Below are 14428 nucleotides of genomic sequence, written 5' to 3'. Positions count from 1 at the left end.
AAACTTCGCAGCATACTGAATCGGTAGTGCCGCTGCATGAAAACAAACCGCTTACAGTACTAGTCGCGCCACCTGTCGGCTTTTCTAAGGACTTATTGACCCACCCTCGTACCTACAACGTTAATGTGTAAATATTTGACATAAAAAAGGGGTAGTACGTGGTAGACGGTGATTTCAATAATGACAACTGCCTTTTCATTTTTTTATTCCTTCATTCCTTGTTGCTACAAAATTGTCCCTTCCCAGTAAAACAATCAGCACTTCAATAACAACTATAGCGTAATATTCAGCATACAATTTCAAAATACTATTTTTTTTCGTAGATTTTAGTGGTTCATGCGGAGCACCTGTCACATTTCGCATAGCCCCAGCGGTTGAAAATCAATGGTCTAACGCGTTTTCCATATCAGGTGTTTCTGCAAATCAGTTGTATTGACAAATTAATTGAAAACTTTGTGTGCGATTTAATCAGACGAGGTCAGTTCAAAATGCATTTAACCATCGGCGTGTTAGTGCTACCGATCTCTCTGCAAGTTTGCAATAAGAATATTATTGATAATAATTATCGTCGGCGCCATCTAGATATTGAGAGATTGACAAGTCTCGCCACTAGGCGTCGTTTTCATATATTAAAAGCAATAGATACGGACATGTAACCAATCAGGAATATTTAGAAAATTGCAGTGTTTCTGCACATCCAGATGCGTTTATTTACAATACAATACAACGAGGCAACGGGAGGCAAATCATACCATATGTGTACTAATGGGGAAGCACTTACGCGCAACTGGAACTTGGTGATTTTTATGGGAAAATAAGAGGATGTAAGATCTGAAAGAAGTCGGCCTCTAACGTCGTGGATCCCAGGTTATAATCCTGGGTCTGGCAAGTACACATATGGTTTTTCAATTTGTGTATGAGTCAGAGTATAGACCCAATATGTTGAGCAAGTGGCCAACATCCATTACTCGTAAAAACAAAACCTGCTGATATGCTCCACTCTGTGGAGGCCCATAGGATCTCATTAGGATCAGACATGATACAATAATAATAATAAATAAAATTTCAAACTCGTTGCGTTTTTATAAAAAGTATATAAATATACATTAAGTAAGTATCTATCGATTATATTTTTATTGTACGTACTACTTAGCTCTTTTTATTAAAAAAATAATAATACTAAGTACTTACTTAAAATCTTATTTTTTTCGAATATTTAAAGAAACACAAATTTAATCACTATATTTTTTTATTGATTTGTATCTTATAAACAAAAAAACAAGGGTTAGTGTTTCTTAACATTTTGACATGCATCAATGGTAAAATTAAAACACATTCATTACATGGCACGAACTATTCAAATGCTAGTGCCTTATTTTTTATCTTAATTTTTATATACACAGATATGTATATAATATGTATGAGGACTCTGGAAACAAAAACGGCAGTCTCCATTTTATTTCTTTCCAAAATATCTTACATCTTTCTTAAAGATATAATTTCTGAAAAAAAGTATTTTGAAATGTTGTTTGTATACTAAACGTGTTATAATACTTTTTTCAAAAATTATACCTATAAGAAAGGAAAGATGTAAGATATTTTTAATGCCAACATAATTATTGCAAAAATCGAGACTGCCGTTTTTGTTTCCAGAGCCCTCATATGTGTGTATGTAATATATTATATATGTATGTAGGTATACCAGTGGCGAAGGGTGACTTTTGGAAAGAGGTAAGCTGTGGAGATCAGAGAAAAAGAGCACACTTGTCAGGTAACTTACGGGAAATAAGAAGATAATACTTACGATATTACTACTGATGAATAGGTGCACACTAATGACAACGACACACTGGTCATAGGTTTCACCACTGAATTTGTCAAATTATTGAAATCACTTATGGCAGTAGAATTCCACGCACCCATACTTTTCTTTACCAAACTATACGCATCGCCAACAAAAAAGTTTGTTTAATGTATAGCTGCCAGTTAAAAACAAATATTTATCATTTAAATTTTTGTGAAAATGTCTAATATAAGTTTTTTTGCTGTATTGCTGTATCCTTGTCAGGTCTAGCTTTGATAATTTTTAATTTTCGAAGAAACGTCAAACTCGGGAATGATTTTTTTAAATGCAATCGTTCGCACATTTTCTATGGGGATACTACACAATTTAATAAATACAATATGAGATAATTTATCCACATTCAAAGTACAGTAACACACTGAATTTTGTATTATAAAATAAACCTTTATCACCGCTTTGAAATGTCAAAATGACATGAACTGTGAATAGCATGTTATGTTTGTCTATGACTGAAGTAACCTAAATAATAATCGCGAATTAATACAATATTTATTTTTAATAACAATTTATAAATTATATGTGATCGAACACAATAGTTACTATTTTTTTAATCATCCATATTATTTATTATTTGCTTTAAAAGATAATCATAGACAAGACAAGAAACAAATCAACATAGCGCATAAGCTTGTCTGTTTACGCTTCCAAGTGGGGAACAAAAACGCAGACATTCATGAAGTTGGCAACTGAATTGCGGTAGAAAAATCGGCTTGGATTATGGTTGAAATAATTCTAAAAATAGCACTCACGTTGTGACGTTCCGTCATTTATTTTTGATTCGAAACTTGACTAAATTAAATAAATAACGACGATAGATGACAATCAATATTTTTATTATAACCTTGTCCTAGACAATATAGATATTTATTTATTTAAATTAAATACTTGAAAATAAAAGGTAAGCTTTAAATAATCGCTTAGTGTGGAGCCTTCGCCACTGAGGTATACATATTATACAATATTAATGTAGTCACTTATATATAGGTACTTACCTACAGCTGTTACTCGATCGTTGTCTCTATATAAGATAGGTATATTCAAATATTATGTGCTTGTTAAAATCTTCTCACGTTATCTCCATCTACTAAAATAACTCTCTGTCATATTATGGTGTCCTTAAGTAACACATCTCAAAATGTCTTATTTAAGCAATATCTTATTTAAGTATTTATTCACCTTATGATAATGTTTTTACACAAAATAGGTATTATAACCACTTATATTAGGTACCTACATATGCAAATACCGTATAATATTATGAAAGTTTCAGCAAGTGAATTGATAAGTTACCCATTTTGACAGAAACTATTAACATAATGTAATCTCTGCGAAACAACATAGTTGTGTAAGTTTGAGGATTTGTGAGTAAATATGTGTTTGATGAGTATTACAACTTACAGCCAGAGGTTTTAAGCATACTGACGCCAAATCATTGCAGTATAAATAGATAATAGAAATCAGTTATTATAATAACACACTGTACCATAGAAAATAGAAACCAAAACTATGTGATATACATGATCATAAAATGTATATAATTTCGTTGAATAGAATCCAATAAGGAAATAAGTTAATAATTGAGGTTTTTAATTTATGGCTACGGCCGTATGTTGTAGCTTAACCGCTGGGGAATGCCAAAAGAAATGGCATATTAAAAAAAAAACACTACCTTATTCTTAGGTCAATAATTATTATAAAGCAATCATTATTCGTAGGATATTTATCACACTTTAATGGTCAAAGACATAGCTTAAATTTATTATTTTTATAATTATCTTCAAATGTGTTAATCTTGCCCATTTTTTGAATAATAAAATGCCTAATTCTTGTCAAATTTGGGATCACAGAGATTATCAATATAATTTTTTATCGTAAATATTTCACTATAATAATGTCGACATAAATTATACTAATGGTTTTATAAATGCATTTAAAAATTAATATATGTAAAAAATCTTAACACCACTGCACATGCATGTACTGAAATATGACTATATTCTAAAACATTAGAGCGAGAGGTTTAAAAGAATACTATTATATGTAATCAAAATACTTTATGCAGTCATCAACTGTTTAAAATAAATATAAAGGATAATAAGGCTTCAAAATTATATTAACAGATTATCTACAACGTTTAAGGAATGTCCAGGATCATGCTTTGAAAATGCAATAAAAGCTCCATTTTGACCTACGCTGAGCATGTCCGCCCTTAATTAAAACTATGAAGTATTAGATAGAAACTGATTAAAATTCCCGTCTACTTTCTGTATAACGAACGTCTATTTATTTCAGTTGACAGTGCGGCGCCTAATTGTCCTGGCGCCCAGTTCTCCGATTCTCTAAGGGCCCGCTTCAGGATCTGGGAGCCATGGACTACGTACTACGTATGTACCTACTACTACTACGGTCTTGTTAAAATGATTCGTGTGAAATCGGAGATGTCTATAAATATTTTTTGTAGTATATAGAACATTCAGAGTTTTCCAAAACTATGCGACGTAATATAATATAAATGAACGGAAAATATAAATTCTAACAAAACAGTCAAATCAGAGTTTAACAGATCAACAACGAAATACTGAAATTGTATATTAAGTATCCATTTAATAATTTCAGTATTTAGAAACAGGTCTATTTTGATTTTTTGTTGACTTTATTTTAATTGGCGAAAAATACACAAATATTGTATCTAAACATAATTAGGTACACCCACAGTCGCCATGAGCAAAAGCAACGAAAAAATAAGTGTATTTTAAATAAAAATAAATACGAAGAAAAATAATTTAGATAAGCGTATTTTATACAAATTAATTCTAATAATTAGCTAATTGAAAAAAATACAATTTGCAAAAATATTTACCTATGTTAAAGAATAAATTTAATAATGTTTTAAAAACATGCATGTTACAATATTTACACATGAAAATCAACGCAACATCGCATCCCCTGTAAAATACTGTCGTAAGTCTGAAAATTTACAATTATAGATATGATTGGATTTTTAATTTTAATAAACTACTGTTGTGTCTTAAACTCGAATAGTTTCAACGGAAAACCACTTTATTTATACAGTTTGACGTATACTATTACTTTTCTAACACTGTTAAATTACGCAAAATACTATTGTAACTTAGTTACGACACCAAAATCTATCTAAAATGTTATTTGAAGTGTTAAATGCAGTAATAAAATACTGTCGTAACTCAGAACTATTAAAATGACAAATAAGAAATATAGTTAAAAAGAGGTGACGTTTTTTAATAAAAAAAATTAAAATAAGTACATACCTACTCATTTTATACGTCATGCAGACTTCACCGATATTTTCAGAGAATATTTGAAAGAATTTAAATAACAAATATGTCTTCTACGATATCTAATGACAATTTTCGACTTACTATAGTATTTTACTGAGGGTGCGACATCTCCATATCGGCCCAAATTGATAATAAGTTGTAACACTTTTGTTTGAATTGATTAGAGTAAAACACTTTAATAAATTATTTATTTTCAATGGATATTAATTACACAAGATAGAAGAATATAACATTATTTATTTAACATACATAATTTGGAAAAACCTCAACAAATTGTGCCGAATTGGACTTAATGCGAATTCTCTACCTATATAATAAAACCTTATAATTAAAAAAATATTTTTCTTTTTAATGTTTTCATATATCTACATATTTATTAATAATTACAGGTTAAATTGTAAATTATCAAAAAAATGTCTCAAATTGCAAGCTTCGTATTTTTTTCGCTAGGTGTCTCTGGTAGGTAGAGACATCACCTTAAAGCCATATCTATTGTAAAGACCGATGAATGAATGATGTACTTACTGATATATTTCCTAATTACTTGGAAACTTCTCCAATGTACGAGTATTAACCGAGTTTTTGAAATAACACATAAAATGTACCAACAGTAAATAATTGCGAATCGAAGTATTTAAACCGAATTCAATAAATTGCATCTAAACACTGCTATCAATCGACATTGGAGTGCATGAAGACATCAGCAAGCATGTTACAAGTCAAAACGATCGATTTAAGACATGGCCAGCAGCCAATGGAGTCTTTGAAATTCTCAGACGGGAATAATATTCGCCATACGGAATCCGCTTTGATGAACGAGGACTGCGCAAATTGATTGACCGAATAATCGAATGTCATTGCCACTGAACGCATGCGATGCATTTTTAACCCAAAGCGCCGCAACATATTATTTGATTGGGCATACGCAGTGTGTGTTTAGTATGCAAGAATTCGCAAACATTGTGCTATGCCCACAGAATAGAATTATTTTGTATTCCCTTGTTATGACATAATAATTTAAAAAAAATTCGGTGCATGTACTTATGTACGCGCGTTAAAAGTTATACTTCTTTGGGGTAACAAAACAAAATAATCATACACCGCGTTAGTCAAAATTCATATAAACCAAAAATATTCAAACAGTTAGAAAATAGTTTTCACATAAACTAAATAATACCAAACAAAAGTAACATATCACACTTAAAAATATAAGTACGAAGCTTAGTTTTGACAGCTAATCACATAGAGAAAGGAGTACAATTTATTCACAAAGCGAAACAATATTTTTCACCAAGAAAAATCTATACTCCTTAGTCTATGGTCACTATGGTCGGCTATGATTACATCATTTCACGAGACGTCATGTTTCAGATCTGTCAAATAAAGAATAAAGTATGGCGCTTATTGGAGTGCCGCTGGTGTATTTCTATACACTTTAACTTATATCACTAAATGAAATAAACAAGTGGGGACTGACATGGCTCTAGCCTGGGGGCCCGGGCTCAGAAAGGGCCAAGCGTGGCGAGTCGACCAGAAGTGAGATAAATACAGATCACAAATTTGCTTTAATGGTAAAAGAAAGTCGCCTGTATCGCTATTTAAAAATATTTGGTTGCACGATGCAATTTTTAACTGTGTGCCGATACTACACAACTTTATAATTCAATTGAATGTACATTTTAAAAATACAAAAAATCGCTAAAAATACACCTTAATTTTACCCCGTACACCATTTGGAAAACGCTAATCACACTGCCTTTACGCTTAGTGATAGGTAAGGGGGGCACCAAACACCAGCTTCAGGATTTGGGGGCCTTGCTGTCAATACACATGATAGACACAATAGACATAAAATTGTGATCAATTTTATGTCTAAATAACACTTAAAGATACGTTATTAAAAACCAACACGAAAGGAAAAATACAAGAAAATAAGTGGGTACCTAAGTAAACCAGAAATACAATCATATATTTATGTAGTCATAACTTCTGTTTGATTCAAAAGTAGGTTAGCAAGTAGACGCCGTCGTAAATATCTAACATCTGATAATAATGACAGCGTTATTACCGGATATTTGATACCAATAATTAGATATAAAATTAATGTTCTTATTGAATCTAATAAAAATTTAAGATTACCGTCTGCAATGTTCCATTTATTTCAATGCTATACGGTTATATATTTCCGGTACAACAGCGCACAGCGAATTGTGATAATGCGAACTGCATACCTACGTTCGATTTATATGTTACCGTTAAAATATGCATTTTTTAAATTTTATTCAACTTCTAATCGACACTATTTTGTAGCCATATTAAATGAGATTTAGCTGGAAAAACTAAAAAGAACTTTCACTATTTTTCGAGCTTATAATGTGGGGAAGTACTTATCTATGTAATTTTTTTACAAAAAAAAATTAAATTTTTCTTAACATTCTTTGATATTCTTTTCACAATCCCGCGGCATAATGTTTGTTAATTGAATTGATCTAATAATAAATTAACTACTGAAAGATCTGCAGTTATTTATTTCCATATGTAACTAATTAAATATTAATTATATCACCTCAACTTTTATATTGAATTCTTTGTGATTTTTAATGCATTTTTATTACATTAAACAATCATGCAAAATCGATAATATTTTTCTGGAATGTAGACGTATATTATTGTATAATGTTATTAGTAAATATTTCATGACGTGTTAGGCCTCTTTTCCATTGCCGATTGATGCACTTTATTGCAGGCCACATATAATTGACACCAATAACGGCCTGAAGGGCAGCATGAACCGGCGATATGTCAATTACAATAAAGGGACAATTGCGCATAAATTATATGAGAAATGTGCGCAACTACTCAATTTTATTAATTTGCAAATAATTTGATAAATATCTTCTACTGAACGTCTCGCAAAGTGAAACGTATATTTAACTATCAATGTTTAATGACTCACTTAAAATAATTTACAATAGCAAATAGAACTTGTGGCATGGTGATATGTGCTAACCTCTGCACTATGACGGGGAAATTCAATACAAAATCAATGAGTTGAGCTTAATTGAGAGAAACAAACTTAGCCCACTGAGCTTTCAGTATTAATCAAAAGAATTTTATTATATAATCTATATAAAACAGGAGCTTTAATTCGAATTTTATTGAAGATGAATGAAAGTCACTTTATTAATTATTGAATAGGCGTTCACGTGGTAGAACTCTATTATATTGAGTTATTTTTTTTGCAGATGTTTTAGGCTATTAACTGTGGAGAATGAAAAGTTACTTTTCCTAATTCTTATCTAATTACAACAATATTAACAAGTAGTTTTTACATTTTTAAAGCGGTTAACAAATTAAGTTATTTTTTTGAATTGATCGTTGAATAAAAAAAGAGTTTATTAAATTATTAGCAAGTGCAAGTATGTCATAACTAAAATTTGGAGAGATCTTGATACCGGTCAGTAATTAAGGAAATTAAAAAATACAAAGCCATCTCCTAAATATACACAGTTTGTGAAACGCATAAAAAATGTAAAAACTACTAGTTAATTTCATCATAATGAGATATTTATAATTGGGTATCGTATTTTTTTCAATATGATTTTTTCCTACATAGGTAGTTAGAAATTTCTTTGGCGTGTTTTCAAATTTAACTTAATCTAATTTGGATTTTTTTTTTTTATCCAATTGGGGAATCTAATCGGATGCATTTGGAATCAAGTAAGACATGCGTTGACGCAGTGCAATTCTGTGTGTCCGAGCTCGAATGGGATAATATACAACACAATCGTTGCTAACCTTGTAATTACCTTTTAATTACCACATTTAAATAACACGTTAATTATATCTAATTGCCAACGACTCCAAACGTGCCAGTCACGGTGTTAGCACTAAATGAGTTTTAACTAGTTCGTAATGGTAGGTATCTACTATATACCTTCCTTAAGACGATACATCAGTGAAACGGCAAATAATTTTCAACTATAGGCGCGACGAAATTTAGGACTCGCTGGCATTCGGAGAGAGAAGGTCGAGCTGGGAACACGTCAATTTGTTTCGTGATGGCGACGGGGGTATTAATTCTTAAATCGTGTAAAGATGACTAAAAACGTTACCCATTTACTTGAAAAAGAAAACATGTCAATGAATATATTATTATTGTTACTAATAGAGCAATAAACAGAACATTAAATGGACGCATGTTGGATTTATATGACAAATTATATTTCGTTCGGCATGCGTCATTTGCACCCGCGACCCGCAATCTTTTTAGACCATGCCTCAACTGAGGTATTATAGCCTTAATCCCTACGCGGCACTAATTTTTCATAAATAATCAACACGCAATACGTTTTCTTTTTTAGCAAGATAAGAGATATATGGGCTGTGAATTCGTGATATTTTTTGACAACTTTTTCATTGAAATACGCACCTTAAGAGATTGCATTTTCTTTAGCTACCTGCTAATGCAGCTATAAATTGTTTGCCATAATGGCCGATAGGAAAACAAACATGCTTGATTTATGATCACGCCAGACACTTTCTATTGTTTCGTAAAAAGGGGTCTTAGAGTTGTTTGTATGCGGGACTTTCATTTTGTTGGTTCTATTCATTGGAAAAATTCTAAGTGGCGCCTACAACTTTGTGCAATAAAAACATGTCTTTTCGCCATCCTAAAAGATTCTTAGAAGACGACCCCATAACATCACACCATTTTTTCATAACAGGTATTTTATTGTCATTGTTACCTGTTCGGTAGATACTCAAAGTTAAGTTGTATGTCAAAAATAAACTTTTATAAATAATTCAATATTATACAGTCTACCGTATTTTACCACGTTTTTATTAGATCGTATTCTTGTTTGTCCGGTACAGATTTTTTCTTGTGTGTCCAGTATAAATTTTTTCTTGTTTGTCCAAAATTTGTATTGGACGATTTTTAACTATTTTCCCGACTAGCTAGACATTTGAAACATTTAGAATATATCAGAATACGACGACAATGCATTCTTTTAATACTTTTAGCTGTTTTTAAGCAGAATTGAATTCATTTTCAGTTAATTTTGTTTTGTATGGAAAGTTATTATTGTTGGTTGTTGGTTGATAAGGGGGTCCTAGCAACTAAATTATTAATATATACGTGCGTTAATGTGGAAATCAATATGAAATGTCAAAATGACATTTCAGTATTCTCTATTTATTCAGTATTTCTATCAAGCACAATAAAAAGTTTTTATTAATACATAGAATTGTCAAGTTTATATGATTCAACAGAAAATTTAAAAATGTGGTATATAAAAAGTTTTTTTATCTTGTAATTATTTACAAATTTTAATGTTGTCACTAACTTGTTAAAATATTTATAAGTATATGAATTTATTGAACTTTAGTATCAAGTGACTTCGACTAGGTACCTACAACCTAAAACTTAATAATCTACCTACTTACCTACTTACCTACTTAGAACTTAAAACTTTTAGCTAGCTTGAAAAAATCGAATCTAAAGTATTGCATTCGACGAGATTCTAATAATGAATCAATAAACTTATTGTAAAATTTCACGTAAAGCAATTAAGTAATTAAAACGTAGAATATTAGTTACCCATACTCAAAAAAAAAGTTATCAACCAATCCAGATAGGAACTTCGTAGATGTCTCATATTTTTTCATTAGAGAAAAATATAAAATTTCACCGTTCTCAAATATAAAAAGCTTCACCACTTTTTCTAGACAGTTTGTTACTGTTATATTCTCTGAATTCATTTAATATGGTGTGTTTTTATATAGGTACTTACGAGAAAGCTTCTTTTCAAATAAATGGAAGAATAACTGACATAGTCACGTACTTTTCTATATCTTCGATTCCGATCGATAAAAATATTTAAAAAGAATATGTAGTTACAGATAATACTTTATAATTATAACTCAAATTAAGTTGGTGATTATTGTGTATCTATAGTGTACATTCAGGGGCATTCAGGGCATATCGTGGTTATTCTGCGAATAAGCATTAAGTCAAAAATACTAGTTTTGAAATAATCGAGTTAGAAAGTTTGGACGGTCTTAACTTTTTTTATATATATAAAAGGCAAATTCCTTTCTGCGATATTGCTTTGAGTATGACTTAGTGCAGTTTCGCACGCAGAATTTTGTGAATATAGCCTGAGAATGAGAGAAGCAAATGCACTAAGTCCATTTAGTGCTTTTTCTATGAATAGATGTATGTCTTTTTGACTTATAACATAAAATATCTTCGCCAGTTTTATAGATATGACTGTGTGTGTTTTTGTAGACTATAGAGCGTACTCTTAATAAGATTACCTCATCATTAAGTCAAAACAGCAAAATTTTGACTTGGTGCTTTTTCGCAGAATACCCACGATATAGACAACTTACGTTGAGCGGGTCACTTACAACCATTTTCTCGCATAAAAAAAGATTATGATCCACACTGGACTACAGTGTCTATGATGATAATAAATTTTGGCCGGTAGTAGATACTATACTTAAATACCTATCGAATGAAAGATTTATTGAAATGCAATCGAGCACCTGTAAGCCACAGAATTTTGCTAAACCTATCGAAAAAGCTTTTAAAAATATATTTAATAGTTATATATTTATAATGATTGTATCTAACTAATAACTCAATTTCTAGAACTCATCTTGATTAAAACCCAATTACAATGGCGAGGGATGGAGGTAGGCTGATAAAGTCTGACATAAATTGTGTACACTATACTTCGTCAGTTATTCTTATTTGTTTTCATTGAACTAAGAATACAATTTACATAATTATAGTGTTAGTTAGTTTTTAAAAATCAATTAAACCTTGCTTCAACCAAACCATAATAATATACTTATTTGATATGTTGTTATAGTCGATCCGACAAAAATAATGCACACTCTTTCAGTCATACTTATTCGTTTTCTTTGAATTGAGAATACATAATCATTAAGCCCACCCTAAACTAAGCCATAATAGATAAAAAATATTCCTCTATCTATAAAATATCTAAAATTATGTATGATTTGATGACAAAATTTTAGATATTTTTTAATGGATTGGTTTTCGCATCGAATTTTAAAAACAAACTATTACTATCTGTAAATTGTAGTTTTTGTTCAATGAAAATAAATATGTACGACTGACAAAGATTAGTAGTGTGCACTATTTATTTTGTTCCTACCTCTACCCTTCGCCACTGCCCATTTAATAATAGTACACTAATGCTAGTTACGATTTTCATAGTAAAATATTAGATAATTATAAATAATTAACTGGGATTTCTAAAATAATTAAATAAAATGCAATGTATTGATACTCCCATAATCGTCAGAAAATAACGACTACATTTTTCTACTGTGAGAACTGAAGTTTACTAAGTCAACACAAAAATACTTGACGTCCGCTAGGTATTTATTTGATGGGTGCATTGAATCAATTTTTACATTGGCGTCGGGATAATTTATTATGTTGACATTATTTATATTATAATAAAATACCTACTATTAAAAACAATATATTATATTGAAAGTATTTTAGTAGTAAAGTTATAAGTAATATTAGGAATATCATTGAATATCATCGAATCGTTGTAAGTAACAAAAGTTCTGGTTTTCCACGGTTTAGATAATATCTATTCACTTGTAATTTTCATTTTATTAAAATAGAATATAAGAAAATATATTATATTCAGTAAACAATCATAGTGATTTTATGAAATTATGATTATAACATGGGCTAGTCGACCGGGCATCAACGGGACGAGAGTTAAAGTCGGATCAATGATCCAGCCCAGGTAACTGGCGGGGTCAAAGTATAAAACTGTGTAAAATGTCTCCCCGGATCCTTCACCGATGATCTTCTATTTGACATGAAGCCGTATCCAGAGATGGATAGCACCAACACGAAAATAAGGGAAGTGGGTTACCTTCTGAGTGTGACTGTAAGAAGTTACAATTCTCGAACGTGCAGAAATATGCACGTATATGCATATTATGTATATTAAAGAATATGTCTCTTTTTTTTTTAATATTAACGTATAGATATATCATAATATGCATTAACGTAAAGACTGTGTTTAGGAAAAAGGGCGTAACCCTCGATTTTTCGAAAAGAACTTTTATTAGATATTAACAATGTATACAACTAAATAGGTACACATTCTATAAAAAGGAAGTAAGCCGCAAATGCCGAATAGGTAGCCGCAAATGCCGGTAATATACCTAAAGTTCAGTTTTAATTGAGATTAATTAATTTTTAATTTATGGAAAAAAACATTTATCCGCAATTTTAATGATTTTTCTGTAATAACTTCTTTAATTATTATTAGATCGAAAATATATCACACCAAATCAACAATCATCATGCACCCAATGTCTGTGCCTATTTTTTTTTAAATATTAAACGAAAAACTCCCAAAAAACTTTTTTGCCTCCCCTGTAAAATTTGTTCAGTGAGGGTTACGTCCTTTTTCCTAAACACGGTTAGTATATAATATAAAACAAAGGCGTATTCGGTGTTGGTGATATTTGAGGCTACCAAGCGTGTTTTGTATTTCTAGCGTTTTAAGTCGTCAACCAAAACTAGCTATTTTATAAGCAATGATCACTAAATTCTACACTAAAATGTATAATACCTTTTTACCAAGAAGGCGTCGTTTAGCCAAGGATGCCAGAGTAGCATCTGGTAGATTCGTAATCAGCAGAAAAAACTGAATCAGAATCATTCAAAAAATCTTTGTTTCTCGACAATATCAGATCATGCTACGTTTGTATGGGCTAGCGATCAGACTGTAAGTAACTATTTATCTTTGAAGAATTTGAAATATTCTATAAAGTACGTAATTGTTAGTGTATGGCCTCAGTGGTAGCGTTTTACGGAGCGGGGCGTGCGGCGTGCATGTTGAACAAGTGTACACAGCATGGCCCCTACAAGAGGGGGGCTGACAGAGCTCTAGCCTGAGAGCCCGGCGTGGCGGGTCGACCAGTTAAGTGAGAAGTAAAAAATTTCGCCTGCGGCGTTATTCTCTTCAACGAATATTTACATTTTAAAATGCATGGCCATGCGATGCACTTTGATGTGATATGAATGATATGATAATTTATGTAATTAAATGATAATTCATGTGTAGAATTTTATTTTATAATTATTTTAAGTGGGTTTCCTGACAAAATGGCTATTTACCCAATATGGCGAAGAGTTGCATGATATTGGCTACCATAAAAGGAGGTAGCGATCAGT

The 14428-nt window shown here is 30.9% G+C and overlaps 1 protein-coding gene across 1 annotated transcript in view; it reads right to left on the bottom strand.

Moving 5' to 3' along the window:
• The window catches only part of LOC147072798 (uncharacterized), a 181246-nt gene that overhangs the window by 129801 nt on the left and 37017 nt on the right, over positions 1–14428 (bottom strand). The window lies entirely within an intron of this gene.

This window comes from Rhyacophila brunnea, unplaced genomic scaffold (assembly GCF_057557595.1).
Source record: "Rhyacophila brunnea isolate RB1 unplaced genomic scaffold, BYU_Rbru_1.0 scaffold_19, whole genome shotgun sequence".
Taxonomy (NCBI): domain Eukaryota; kingdom Metazoa; phylum Arthropoda; class Insecta; order Trichoptera; family Rhyacophilidae; genus Rhyacophila; species Rhyacophila brunnea.
The sequence above is the reverse complement of the archived record's forward strand: the minus strand, read 5'-3'. Positions and strand labels throughout refer to the sequence as shown.